Raw genomic sequence first — 12,796 nt, forward strand, 5'->3', positions numbered from 1 at the left:
TTCATATGACTAAGACGCGCGTTAGGAAACACTAGTCATATTTCCCGACAAATCTTGCCTAACCTATAATAAAATTATTTTATGGACTCGACAAGAGTGACATACGTCCGCTTGATGGCGTCCTCACCCGTACTAACTTACTTGAATCTCACCTTGTTAGTACTTGGCGTACTAACATACTTGAATCTCACCTTGTGTGTCGTTGTCACACACCAGAACTTCTCTGGATTATACTTTTTGTAGCATTTATCCGCATTTAAAGGTGCGTCATGCACTGTAAAGCCTATATTTAACGCGTCGTTTAGCTAAGGCGTGATCGTTATCATACTTGGTGACTTGGTAAACTTCTCCTGAGGGAAATGTTGTATAAAATACGAGGTTCGTATGCATTGTCTACATAGCTGTTTGTCGGCTTGTTGGCCCAGTTACTAACTGTACTATAGTAAATTAGGTGTGGTTTCTAAGTTATGTTCAATAAAAAATATATCAGCAAATAACTATGATTCTTTTCCGAAAGTTCTACACTAGGTAATTCAATGCAACCACTCAGTGAAAATCAGTAGTATTCCCAGTGCTTTCGTAATCCATCACGTTATTAAGGAATAATGTGAAAGATCACCAAAGCACCTGGAATATATACGTTATATATACATGTCTTGCCGAATAAGTAAAACTTGCTATTTTGGCTTAAATAGCAACGATCTTGTTGCCGAATAAGGCAAGCGAAAATTTGTGTACGCAATAATTTCCCAAAAATCATTCTGAACCTAACGAAATAAATATATTTCCTTGTGTTGATTCATTATTAAATTATTGTAAACATGTATAAAATATATATAGCTGGATTAGGCTAAATTAAATTGCGCTTGATATAATGTAAGTTTTTTAAGGTTCTCTTGGAACAAAATCATTAATTTTTATATTAACATTAATGAAAAAAATATATCTTTAAATGTATAAGAGAAAAGTTTAGAAAGGATTTAATTTTAAACGAGTTCTTGCTAATTGACCAGATTTACCTATTCGGCACGACATTATATATATATATGTATACTTGTTTATCCTTTCATTGTGTATGATAAAATGATAAAAGTGTAAAGATCCAGAAGAGGCCGTGTCGGGAAGGGAAGAGGTTGGAAGTGAGGGGATTTGGAGGGAAGAAGATAGGCGAGAGGCTGGGAGAGTTGAGTAAGCAGCTTAGAAAGACGGTAATGACAGCTAAGACCCACAATATTTTGCTAGTGGTGAACCCTGGCTCTGCTGCTTCCTGAACCTATGATCATCACAACCAAATACATAATAATTACATTTACGTAGGCCTTTATTGCTGTTTTACTTCCTGGAGAAAAAATTCTTTCTAATGTGAGATATACTGTTGTAGTGAGCATGCAAATTCAGTGTCATTCTATTTCGATAGCGATTTTCCATTCTAGCCGAGTTCAGAGTCAGCGTCTGATGCTATAAAATAGCGGTGTGGAGCAGGTCACTTCCAGTAATAGTAGCACTTATTGTTTCTTTTATTTTCTCTGCCTTAGCAGTATGAAGTGTCTCTGCCTTTCTCATGACACCTTGTACCCTGCCTCTCTGTCTCTGTCTCTCTCTCTCTCTCTCTCTCTCTCTCTCTCTCCCTGTCACCTTGTATCTTCTCTCTTTCCTGACATCTTGTACCTTGCCTTTCTTCTGACACCTTGTACAATGCCTCCGTCCTGACACCCCTGCCACGCTCCTGACACCTTGTACCCCTGCCTCCCTTCTGTCACTTATCCTGTCCATTCACTACCTTCAGTTGTTCGCTGCTTATCCTTTCCTTTCCCATTACCTATCATCAACCCAACGCCTATCCTCACCGCAACGCTTATCCTCACCCTCATCAAATACCCCCACCACCTGAAACACCTATCCTTACCCTCCCCATCACCTATCCACACCCTACCCGCCACCTATCCTCGGCCACATACCTATCCTCACCATTCCCACAACCCATCCTCACCTTTCCCACCACCTATACTCACACTTGCTTCCTATTCTCGTCCTTCTCACCATAACCACCTACTTCACTTTCATCCCATCACCTATCCTCACTTATCCCACTCTTTATCCTCACCAACGCTGCCTTTTCTCCCGCACCCCACCACCTATCCACCTAGGGTGGGTAATTAGAACACTGAAAGGAAGATACAACAAACCAGGGATAATACTTTCCAAGTCGCTTGTTTTCTCTGGTCGCTTTTAAGGTAGGCGAAATATCAGATCTGGAGACTGGACTGAGAACTTTCACTGTTGAATAAATTTAGTCTAGAGGCCTGGTCATAGGCCGGGCCGCGGAGGCGTTGACCCCCGAAACCCTCTTCAGGTATACTCTCCAGTAAATTTCTCCTCCTATTCCGTGTGCCTTAAGTTTCCTCAGTAGCCTTTGATGTGGAACTCTACCGAAAGCCTTACTGAAGTCCATATGCACAATATTATATTCATTACATAAGAACATAAGAACATAAGAGAGGAGGAATACTGCAGGAGGCCTGTTGGCCCATACTAGGCAGGTCCTTTACAATTCATCCCACTAACAAAACATTTGCCCAACCCAATTTTCAATGCCACCCAAGAAATAAGCTGTGATGTGAAAGTCCCACTCAAATCCAACTCCTCCCACTCATGTACTTATCCAACCTAAATTTGAAACTACCCAAAGTCCCAGCCTCAATAACCCAACTAGGTAGACTGTTCCACTCATCAACTGCCCTATTTCCAAACCAATACTTTCCTATGTCCTTTCTAAATCTAAACTTATCTAATTTAAATCCATTACTGCGGGTTCTCTCTTGGAGAGACATCCTCAAGACCTTATTAATATCCCCTTTATTAATACCTATCTTCCACTTATACACTTCGATCAGGTCTCCCCTCATTCTTCGTCTAACAAGTAAATGTAACTTAAGAGTCTTCAATCTTTCTTCATAAGGAAGATTTCTAATGCTACGTATTAATTTAGTCATCCTACGCTGAATGTTTTCTAACGAATTTATGTCCATTCTGTAATATGGAGACCAGAACTGAGCTGCATAATCTAGGTGAGGCCTTACTAATGATGTATAAAGCTGCAGTATGACCTCTGGACTTCTGGTGCTTACACTTCTTGATATAAATCCCAGTAATCTATTTGCCTTATTACGTACGCTTAGGCATTGCTGTCTTGGTTTAAGGTTGCTGCTCACCATAACCCCCAAGTCCTTTTCGCAATCTGTATGGCTAAGTTCTACATCATTTAACTTATAAGTACTAGGGTTATGGGCACTCCCGAGCTTCAGAACCTTGCATTTATCTACATTGAACTGCATCTGCCACTTTTCTGACCAAGAATAGAGTTTGTTTAAATCCTCCTGAAGTTCCATAACATCTACGTTTGAATCAATTATCCTACCTATCTTTGTGTCATCGGCGAATTTGCTCATATCACTAGTAATTCCCTCATCAAGATCATAGATATATAAACAACAACGGGCCCAAGACTGATCCCTGTGGAACGCCACTTGTTACAGATCCCCACTCGGATTTAACCCCATTTATGGACACACACTGCTTCCTGTCAGTGAGCCATGACTCGATCCACGAGAGCACTTTTCCCCCAATGCCATGAGCTGCCACTTTCTTTAACAGTCTATGGTGCGGAACTCTATCAAAAGCCTTACTAAAATCTAAGTAAATAATATCAAATTCTTTATCGTGGTCAACAGCCTCAAAAGCTTTACTGAAGAAAGTTAATAAATTAGTTAGACAAGACCGGCCTCTTGTGAATCCATGCTGAGTATCATTAATCAAGCTATGCTTATCGAGATGGCTTCTTATAATCTCAGCTATAATTGACTAGTAATTTGCCTACAATTGAGGTCAGGCTTATTGGGCGGTAATTTGACGGTAACGACTTGTCCCCTGTTTTAAAAATAGGAATTACATTAGCCATCTTCCACATATCAGACACTTCACCTGTTTGAAGAGATAAATTAAAAATATTAGTTAATGGTTCACAGAGTTCCATTTTGCATTCCTTAAGAACCCTTGAAAAAACCTCATCAGGACCCGGTGACTTATTTTGCTTCAGTCTGTCTATCTGCTTCACAACCATTTCACTAGTGACTGTGATGTTACATAATTTATCCTTTTCTAGCCCACTATAAAAATTAATTACTGGAATATTGTTAGTGTCTTCCTGTGTAAAAACTGAGAGAAAATAATTATTAAAAATCGAGCACATTTCATTCTCTTTGTCAGTAAGGTGCCCATAGTTATTTTTAAGGGGACCTATCTTATCTCTAACTTTTGTTCAATAGACCTGGAAAAAACTTTTTGGGCTAGTTTTAGAATCCCTAGCAACTTTAATTTCATAGTCCCTTTTAGCTTTTCTTATCCCCTTTTTAATGTCCCTCTTAATGTCAATATACTGATTCGTAAGATGACCCTCACCTCTTTTGATACGCCTATAAATTCCTTTATGCCCTAGTAGATATTTGAGCCTATTATTCATCCATTTTGGGTCATTTCAATTTGATCTAATTTCTTTATATGGGATAAACGTTCTTTGAGCAGCATGTATAGTGTTCAGAAAACTATCATATTGATAGCTCACTTCGTTACCCCAGTCAACAGATGATAAGTGTTCTCTAAGCCCATCGTAATCTGCTAAGCGAAAATCTGGGACTGTTACTGAGTTATCGCTACTATCGTACTTCCATTCAATGCTAAATGTAATTGATTTGTGGTCGCTAGCACCCAGTTCCTCTGAAATTTCTAAATTATTATCAAGGGATTCATTGTTTGCCAGAACTAAGTCAAGCAGGTTATTTCCCCTTGTAGGTTCTGTCACAAACTGCTTCAAAAAACAAACCTGAACTACTTCTAAGAAGTCGTATGATTCTAAATTCCCAGTCAAGAAATTCCAATCAATATGACTAAAGTTAAAGTCTCCTAGAATTACTACATTATCGTGCCTTGTGGCCTTAACAATTTCCTCCCATAGTAGTCTCCCTTGGTCCCTATCTAAGTTTGGGGGACGGTATATCACTCCTAAAATCAATTTTTCATGCCCCTCTGAAAATTCTATCCAAACAGACTCTGTATGTGTTACTTCAGACTTAATACCCGTTTTTATGCAGCAATTCAAGCGATCTCGGACATACAATGCCACCCCACCCCCCTTCCCAATACTTCTATCTTCTTGGAACAATTTAAAACCCTGAATATGACATTCCGCAGGCATGTCCCGACTTTTTGAATTAAACCACGTCTCAGTTAAGGCAAATACATCAATGTTACCTGCACTAGCAACTAATCTCAACTCGTCCATCTTATTCCTAGCACTACAGCAATTAGCATAATAAACATTGAAAGACTCTCCTTTCTCTTTACCCTTCCTGCTCATTTCTGTTTTTCTACTAAACCTATTACTGTCCTTATCACCCAAAGTCCCTGGCTTTTCAATATCTACTTCGTTCTGCTTATTACTAGTTCCCCTAGAACTTGTAATATTACTACACTGGGACTTCACTGTTTTCCTGCCAAAACCCATACCACTAACTATTCCTAGTTTAAAGTCCTAACTGCTCCCTCCACTGCAGTTGCCAGTGCTACCACCCCAGACCTAGATAAGTGAACCCCATCCCTGGCATACATGTCATTTCTGCCATAGAAGAGGTCCCAGTTGTCAATGAATGTTACCGCATTTTCCTTACAGTATTTGTCCAGCCAGCAATTGACACCAATTGCCCTGGACAACCATTCATTTCCAACTCCTCTCCTTGACAAAATACCACATATGACAGGGTTCCCACCCTTACTCCTAATTATTTCTATTGCTGACCTATACCTGCTAATCAGGTCTTCACTCCTACGTCTGCCAACATCGTTGCCTCCAGCACCGAGACAGATAATAGGATTGCTCCCATTACCTCTCATGATGTCATCCAGACGGCTAACAATATCCTCCATCCCAGCCCCAGGAAAGCAAACTCTCTGTCTCCTACTCCTGTCCTTCAAGCAGAACGCCCTATCCATATACCTAACTTGGCTATCCCCAACAACAACAATATTCTTACCTTCCTTGGTGTCGTTCGTCGTGTTGTTCCCAGTAGTCGACTCACATTCGTCGGGTAGCACTGAGAATGTATTAGATGTTTCCACAACAGTTTCCACGGCAGTCTCTTTCTTCTTCATCGTTTCTACCTTTCCATTCGTCCTCTTGATCGTCAACTTCGTTCCCTGTTGTCCAGCCACTGACCAGTTTCCCTTCTTGACCGGAGGACTCAAAACAGGAGGTCTACTACGAATCTTCTTGTTTTCCTCGGTCAGTCGCCGAATCTCCACCTTCGCCATCCTCAATTCTTCTTTAAGCTGTTGGTAAAGTTGCTCGATGGAGGGCATCTTGCTTCAATTCGTAGAGAGCGCGCAAACAAGTCTTCACAGAGATAAGTACACGTCAACACTGCGCAAAAGTCAACTCAATCAGGAGCTACTGCGCAGCACGTCCGCACGGCCCAATAGCGATGCGAACAGTTGACCCAATAGCGATGCGATCTATCGTGATCTACCTCCTCAAATTCCTTAGTGTAAAAAGTTAGTAAATTCGTAATGCAGGAACGCCCCAGAATTACTGGGAACACTTGAAGACCCAAATCTTCACACCGATATACTCCCTACTAGAGAGCAAAAGACTCGGCAGACAGTAGAACATCTTCACATCTTGTCGGCGTCACCATACCATTGGTTATAGTGAAAGCAGTGGTGCAGTGAGTACGCTAAAACGGACCCAAATAAGTGTAAACGGACCAAGACTTGTCAACACCCTCCCTTCATACATAAGGGGATATAGCGATAGACTCCTACCTGTCCTCAGGGTAAGTCCTGATTAGACAGTTTGTAGTGACTACACTGGACTTAGTGCGTTTAGCAGCAACAGTCTTATTGATCACTAATCATTGCCTCCACACTACATATCACCACCTTCCCCACTAGCCATCTTCACCCTCTTTTATACATAACTTCATCTCCCCTATTACCTATGGTCACCCTCCCTATTACCTATGGTCACCCTCCCTATTACCTATCCTCACTTCCCACTACCTATCCTCACTTCCCACTACCTATCCTCATTCTTCCCACCACCTATCCTAACTCTTCCCACCACCTATCCTAACTCTTCCCACCACCTATCCTAACTCTTCCCACCACCTATCCTAACTCTTCCCACCACCTATCCTAACTCTTCCCACCACCTATCCTAACTCTCCCCGCTACTTATCCTCACCCTCCCTGCTACCTATTCTCACCCTCTCTGCTATCTATCCTCACCCTCCCTGCTACCTATCCTCATCCTCTCTGCTATCTATCATCTTCCTAGGCTCCTACCTTTACCCTAATCACTAGCTCACCTAACAATTCCAGGCATTTAACAAATACCTATTCGTACCTAACCAACTCTCCACCACATCCCCATCAACTATTCCTACTAATCCCAATCCTTCCCACTAATTTCATCCTCACCACCTATCTTTTCCACCTACATCACCCATCCTCATTACCTACAATACTCACCCTCCTCATTGCCTTTCTTCACCCAAGGTTTTACCTATCCTCTTCATAGTACCGATCCTCCATCCCCTACCCGTCTCCACTAGGGAGTAGTTATAGTGCTCAGGGTTGGCTAGGCGCCAGATTATACTGTATACGCTTCTGCAGAGCTCTCTCTACCCTCCGTGTTCTGCTATTTGCTGTTATGTGCTGCTGCTGCCTGCTGCGGCTGTCTGCCGCTACGTACTGATGTCTGCCGCTACGTGCTGCTGTCTGCCGCTGCGTACTGCTGTCTGCCGCTGCGTACTGCTGTCCGCTGCTGCGTACTGCTGTCCGCTGCTGCGTACTGCTGTCCGCTGCTGCGTATTGCTGGTTGCTCCTATGTACAGCCCTCTGCTGCCGTGTACTGCTGTCCGCTGCGGCATACTGCTGTCGGTTGCTGAATAATGCCGTCTGCTGCTGCGTACTGCTGGTTGATACTGTGCATTGCCGTCTGCTGCTGTGTGATGCTGCTGTTTGGTGCTGTGCACTACTGTCTGGTGAGGTATACTGCTGTATACTGCTGTCTGCTTCGGTATACTGCCGTCTGCTTTTGCGAACTGCTGTCTGATGATGCGTACTGTTGCTGTGTACCGTTGTCTGCTGCTATTTACTGCTGTCTTCTGTGGTGTACTCTTGTCCGCTGCTGTGACCTGCTGTCTTCTGCTGTGAACTGTTGTGTGCTGTGTGTTGTCGAGTGCTGTTATATGCGACTGTCTGCTGCACTGTGCTGCTGTGTACTGCTGTTTACTGCTTTTTGCTGCTGTGTACTGCTGTCTGCTGCTGTGTACTGCTGTCTGCTATTGTTAGTTGCTATGTTCTGATATGTTCTGCTGTGTATTGCTGTCTGCCGTTGTATGTTATGTGCTGATGATAGCTACTTTCTGTTGTTGTGTACTGCTGTCTGCTGCTATGTAATGCTGTCTGTTATGTACTGCGGTTTGCTGCTGTGTACTGCTGTCTGATGTTGTGGTGTTGTGACTGCTGTGATGTACTGCTGTCTGCCGCTGTGTACCTCTGCATCCTGTCAACAGTACGACCTTCAGACACAGATGTCGGTAATACGACCTTCAGACACTGCTGTCAGCAGTACAACCTTCAGAAACTGTCAACAGAGACTGTTAGCAATACGAACTTCAGAAATTGTTAGCAGTATGACCTTGAAGGATTGTCAGCAGTACTACCTTCAACCATTCCTGTCAGCAGCATGACCTTTAGAGACTATCAACAGTACGACCTCCAACAGAATACACAGAGACGAACAACGAATCTTAGTGAAGCCAACAGGAAAGCTGCAGCAGCAAGTAATGGCAAACAAGAACGCTTTACGAAGCTAACTAGAAAGCTGGAGGAACAACAACATTATATGCGCAGTAACTTCTGCGTGAGAGCCATGATGGAACTAAGAAGTCATATATACTTTCTTATCTTAATTAAGTTCTGTAATGTATGTAATATTTAATGAGAGTTTTGCGAACGATGTAATGAACTCAGAGATAAAGAGCAGCTGTTGCATGTTAGGTAAACTATTGTGTTGGCTCTTGATATGAGAGAGAGAGAGAGAGAGAGAGAGAGAGAGAGAGAGAGAGAGAGAGAGAGAGAGAGAGAGAGAGAGAGAGAATATACAAGGGAAAAGCAAATAGAAAACCTTAAAGTGCCCACCTAGCCTATCTTCTAAGAAGGCCTGTCTACTTATATTCTTGTCAAGGGCTATCTACCTTAAACGTGATTTTTAAAAATACTTTGGAAAAGCAGAGGGTGCTCTCCCCATTCTTCACTCCCCTCCGGCCACTGTCGGCATGAACTAGGGACAAGAGCTACCGTGTCATACTGAAAAACGACGTGGAATTTATAGAAGCTATGGAAGTGGATGGAAGCCATCGGCTACAAACGACCTCTTACTTTTCAAGTATTTCTCCTACAGCAACTACTTATGTTACTCATTTGTTATTCACAAACGTCTGATCACCGGTGGTTCTACTTCTAGAGTCAGTGTTGCAGGTGGAAATGAACAACTAGACATCCTGAGTAGCTCCACATCGAACACCAGGATACTGGTGGCTACTCCACTGACTGCCTCAGCTTCCTTTACGTCTACCAGTTGTGGCATGCTACGAGTATATTGCATCATATTCGGCGTATGTCACACACCCATATAGGCTGCCTCCAAACCAGCGAACAGGGTGCTAAGGGTCTAACGATCAATAGGGTACCCGTCGTTAAATGAGTACCTTGGTTCATTGGCCAATCACAGACAAGCCCGCCAAAGATGAAGTAATGTGGTGGTTCACTTGTGCTAAGCTAATTGACACTTGTCTGAGCTTCTGGTTGATTACAGTACCTTTGGCTTCTGTTTCTGCCATCCTTTGTCACCGTGTGGTATACTTAATATTCAACCTCTGTACATAGTGTACATGTATATATTTGGCAAATGGTGATCCCGCCTCCTCCTGCTTCAACTCATCTCACCGCAGTATATAAGCCACCTCTCTGGCCCTATGCTGCACTTCCTACAAGAGTGATGGACTGAACACATCGATTCCAGGTTGAGGGACTGATTACCTCAAACTTCTACTCTCCTAACCCATTTATACTTTGTATTGGACTGATGAAGCCACTGTGTGGCGAAACGTTTCTTCAATATTGATTCCCATGTGTTGCATAAGTGTCTCAATTCTTCTACTGTTGAGTTTTGTTTACTCGCTCTGCATCCCATTACAACCAGGTTCACATGCCATACTTTACCAGTGTTCGTAATACTAATTGTCATTTCTGTACTTTGTGTGGCTTATCGTCAACTGTTCTTCCTAATATAGTTGCTGAACTATCATCAAGAATCCGTTCAGCACTAGTTTGTCCCCGCATTATATCTAGGTGAAGACAATACTTGTAATGTACTTATAAAGCTGGTTTTAAAAATGACAGTACTGTGTTCGCTGAAACAGGTTTACTTGGTACTTCATTCTGCTATGATTCTCTTTGGTAAAAAGCCTTCAGACTCATTTGTGTTGTATCTTTTGCCTCAAAGTTTCATTCTCTTGTATCAAGTTGACTCACTTTGTAATAATTTATAAGTACAACCAAAAACACAGGCATCATACACCTTGTGCTTATAAAGCTTTTCGTCTTGACATCAGAATTTTGCTGTATCTTACAAACTGCTGTATAATAGACAGGAGTTTGGACAATCTAGTACAGTACATGAACCTCCAGTGTAAACACAAGTGCTATCTCAGTGTAAAAGGTATCAGGTTAAGTGTTAACATAATATATGAGAGCATAGCTAGTTATAGAAGACAGACAAACACAGTGGAGGAACACTGCAAGCGATCCACTGGCCCATACTTGGCAGATCTTCCCCAGTTTAACCTACCCTCATATCTGTCCCACTCATTTACAGTAATAACCAAGGAGTTACCCTTTATAACCCTAATAACCTATGCATAACCTTAATGACAGATTCAACATTACGTTAAATCTCTCTCAGAGAAGTGCATACAGAAAAAAATGGGATATCAGAACCTGAAATTCTCCTTTGTATTGCCTTACTCTTCTTTGTTTCTTGTATAAAACAAACCTAAATTATGTAAAGTCGGAATGGTAGAGTTAAGGCTATGGTGGAAAAGCCTCGCTGAAGACATGATTTGCTGGTAGCGGTGGTGGAGCTAGATGGAGCCCGTGGCTGGCTGCCTGGTTCTCTGGGAAAGTGTGTGGAATTAAACAGCAATGCAGGAACGCTTGTCACACAGCCCAGTTTTGAATGTGCGGGCATTGTTAATGTATCAGCGTTTAGTCTGAATATTCAGGTGTATACGTGAGAGCAGCATACACCTAACACCAATCTTTAAACGATGTTTCGATGCTCTAATGAACCATTATGAAGTCGCAACATGCTAATGGTCCACGATAGATCAAAATGTCTTAAAGATTTATATCTCATTCCTTCTCAGATTAGACATGAATGGTTCCATCACGTTAATGCGGCTTCTATTCTTCTAGGAGAGGTATGGCTGAGGAACCACATTAATGTAAATGATTGAGAGGCAGAGTCACTACCACTTACCCCTTTTTCCATCATCTCGCACCACGAAGAAAGGTGTAAACAACCATTCCATTCCATTTTACCTTCTCTCTTTACAAATGGAGACAGATATTCATGTTATCTACTCAGAGACTCCGTCTACTTGTATATCTAGGAAAATCATTTTCATGACCACCAGAGGAAAAGTACTTCCTATCTCTCACAAATTTTTCCCATAAGCAGATCCTCGGCTCAGCCTCCACCACTGGTAATTTATTACTATTTGTTAATTCCTCTAACACCACCTGAAGATACCATGTACGTGGAAAGAAAAAGCTGAGCTTGTTAAATATACGGGACAAGCGAGGCTTAGTTACTGATTTGTACAGACCAAGAAGGGTCACAGCTACTGAAATATAAGGGGGCAAGCAGCTCAGTCACTAACGTATACGAGGCAAGAAGTTCCGTCACTAACACGTACAGAGCAAGACGGGGCTGAATCACTAACTTCTTCAGGCTAGAAGAGTCTCGGCCACTAACAAGTACGTGGCAAGTAGTAGTTCAGCCACACAGCGCAAATGGACTGTGGATTTTATTATCAGTTTTACTGGTCTCCATAAACCTACATGGGCCATCTTTTCCCCAAGGATGTTGTGTGGGAGACGAAGTGAGGAAGGGAAGTGTAGCGTGAACAAGGAAGAGGCAAAGAGGAAGGTGTGCTTCGAGTGACTGAGGGAGAGGATGGGAGGGAGGAGAACTTGGGATGGGAGATGTAGTGAGGAAGGATAACTTGGGATGGGAGAGGTAGTGAGGAAGGATAATTTGGGATGGGAGAGGTAGTGAGGAAGGATAACTTGGGATGGGAGAGGTAGTGAGGAAGGAGAACTTGGGATGGGAGAGGTAGTGAGGAAGGATAACTTGGGATGGGAGAGGTAGTGAGGAAGAACTTGGGATGGGAGAGGTAGTGAGGAAGGATAACTTGGGATGGGAGAGGTAGTGAGGAAGAACTTGGGATGGGAGAGGTAGTGAGGAAGAACTTGGGATGGGAGAGGTAGTGAGGAAGAACTTGGGATGGGAGAGGTAGTGAGGAAGGTAGACTTGGACTGACTGAGAAACAGACAAGAGAGAAAAAGAAATGCGATGGAAATCCACACAAATGCAGTATAATGTAATCATTTA

This window comes from Cherax quadricarinatus, chromosome 64, assembly GCF_038502225.1.
Source record: "Cherax quadricarinatus isolate ZL_2023a chromosome 64, ASM3850222v1, whole genome shotgun sequence".
NCBI lineage: Eukaryota > Metazoa > Arthropoda > Malacostraca > Decapoda > Parastacidae > Cherax > Cherax quadricarinatus.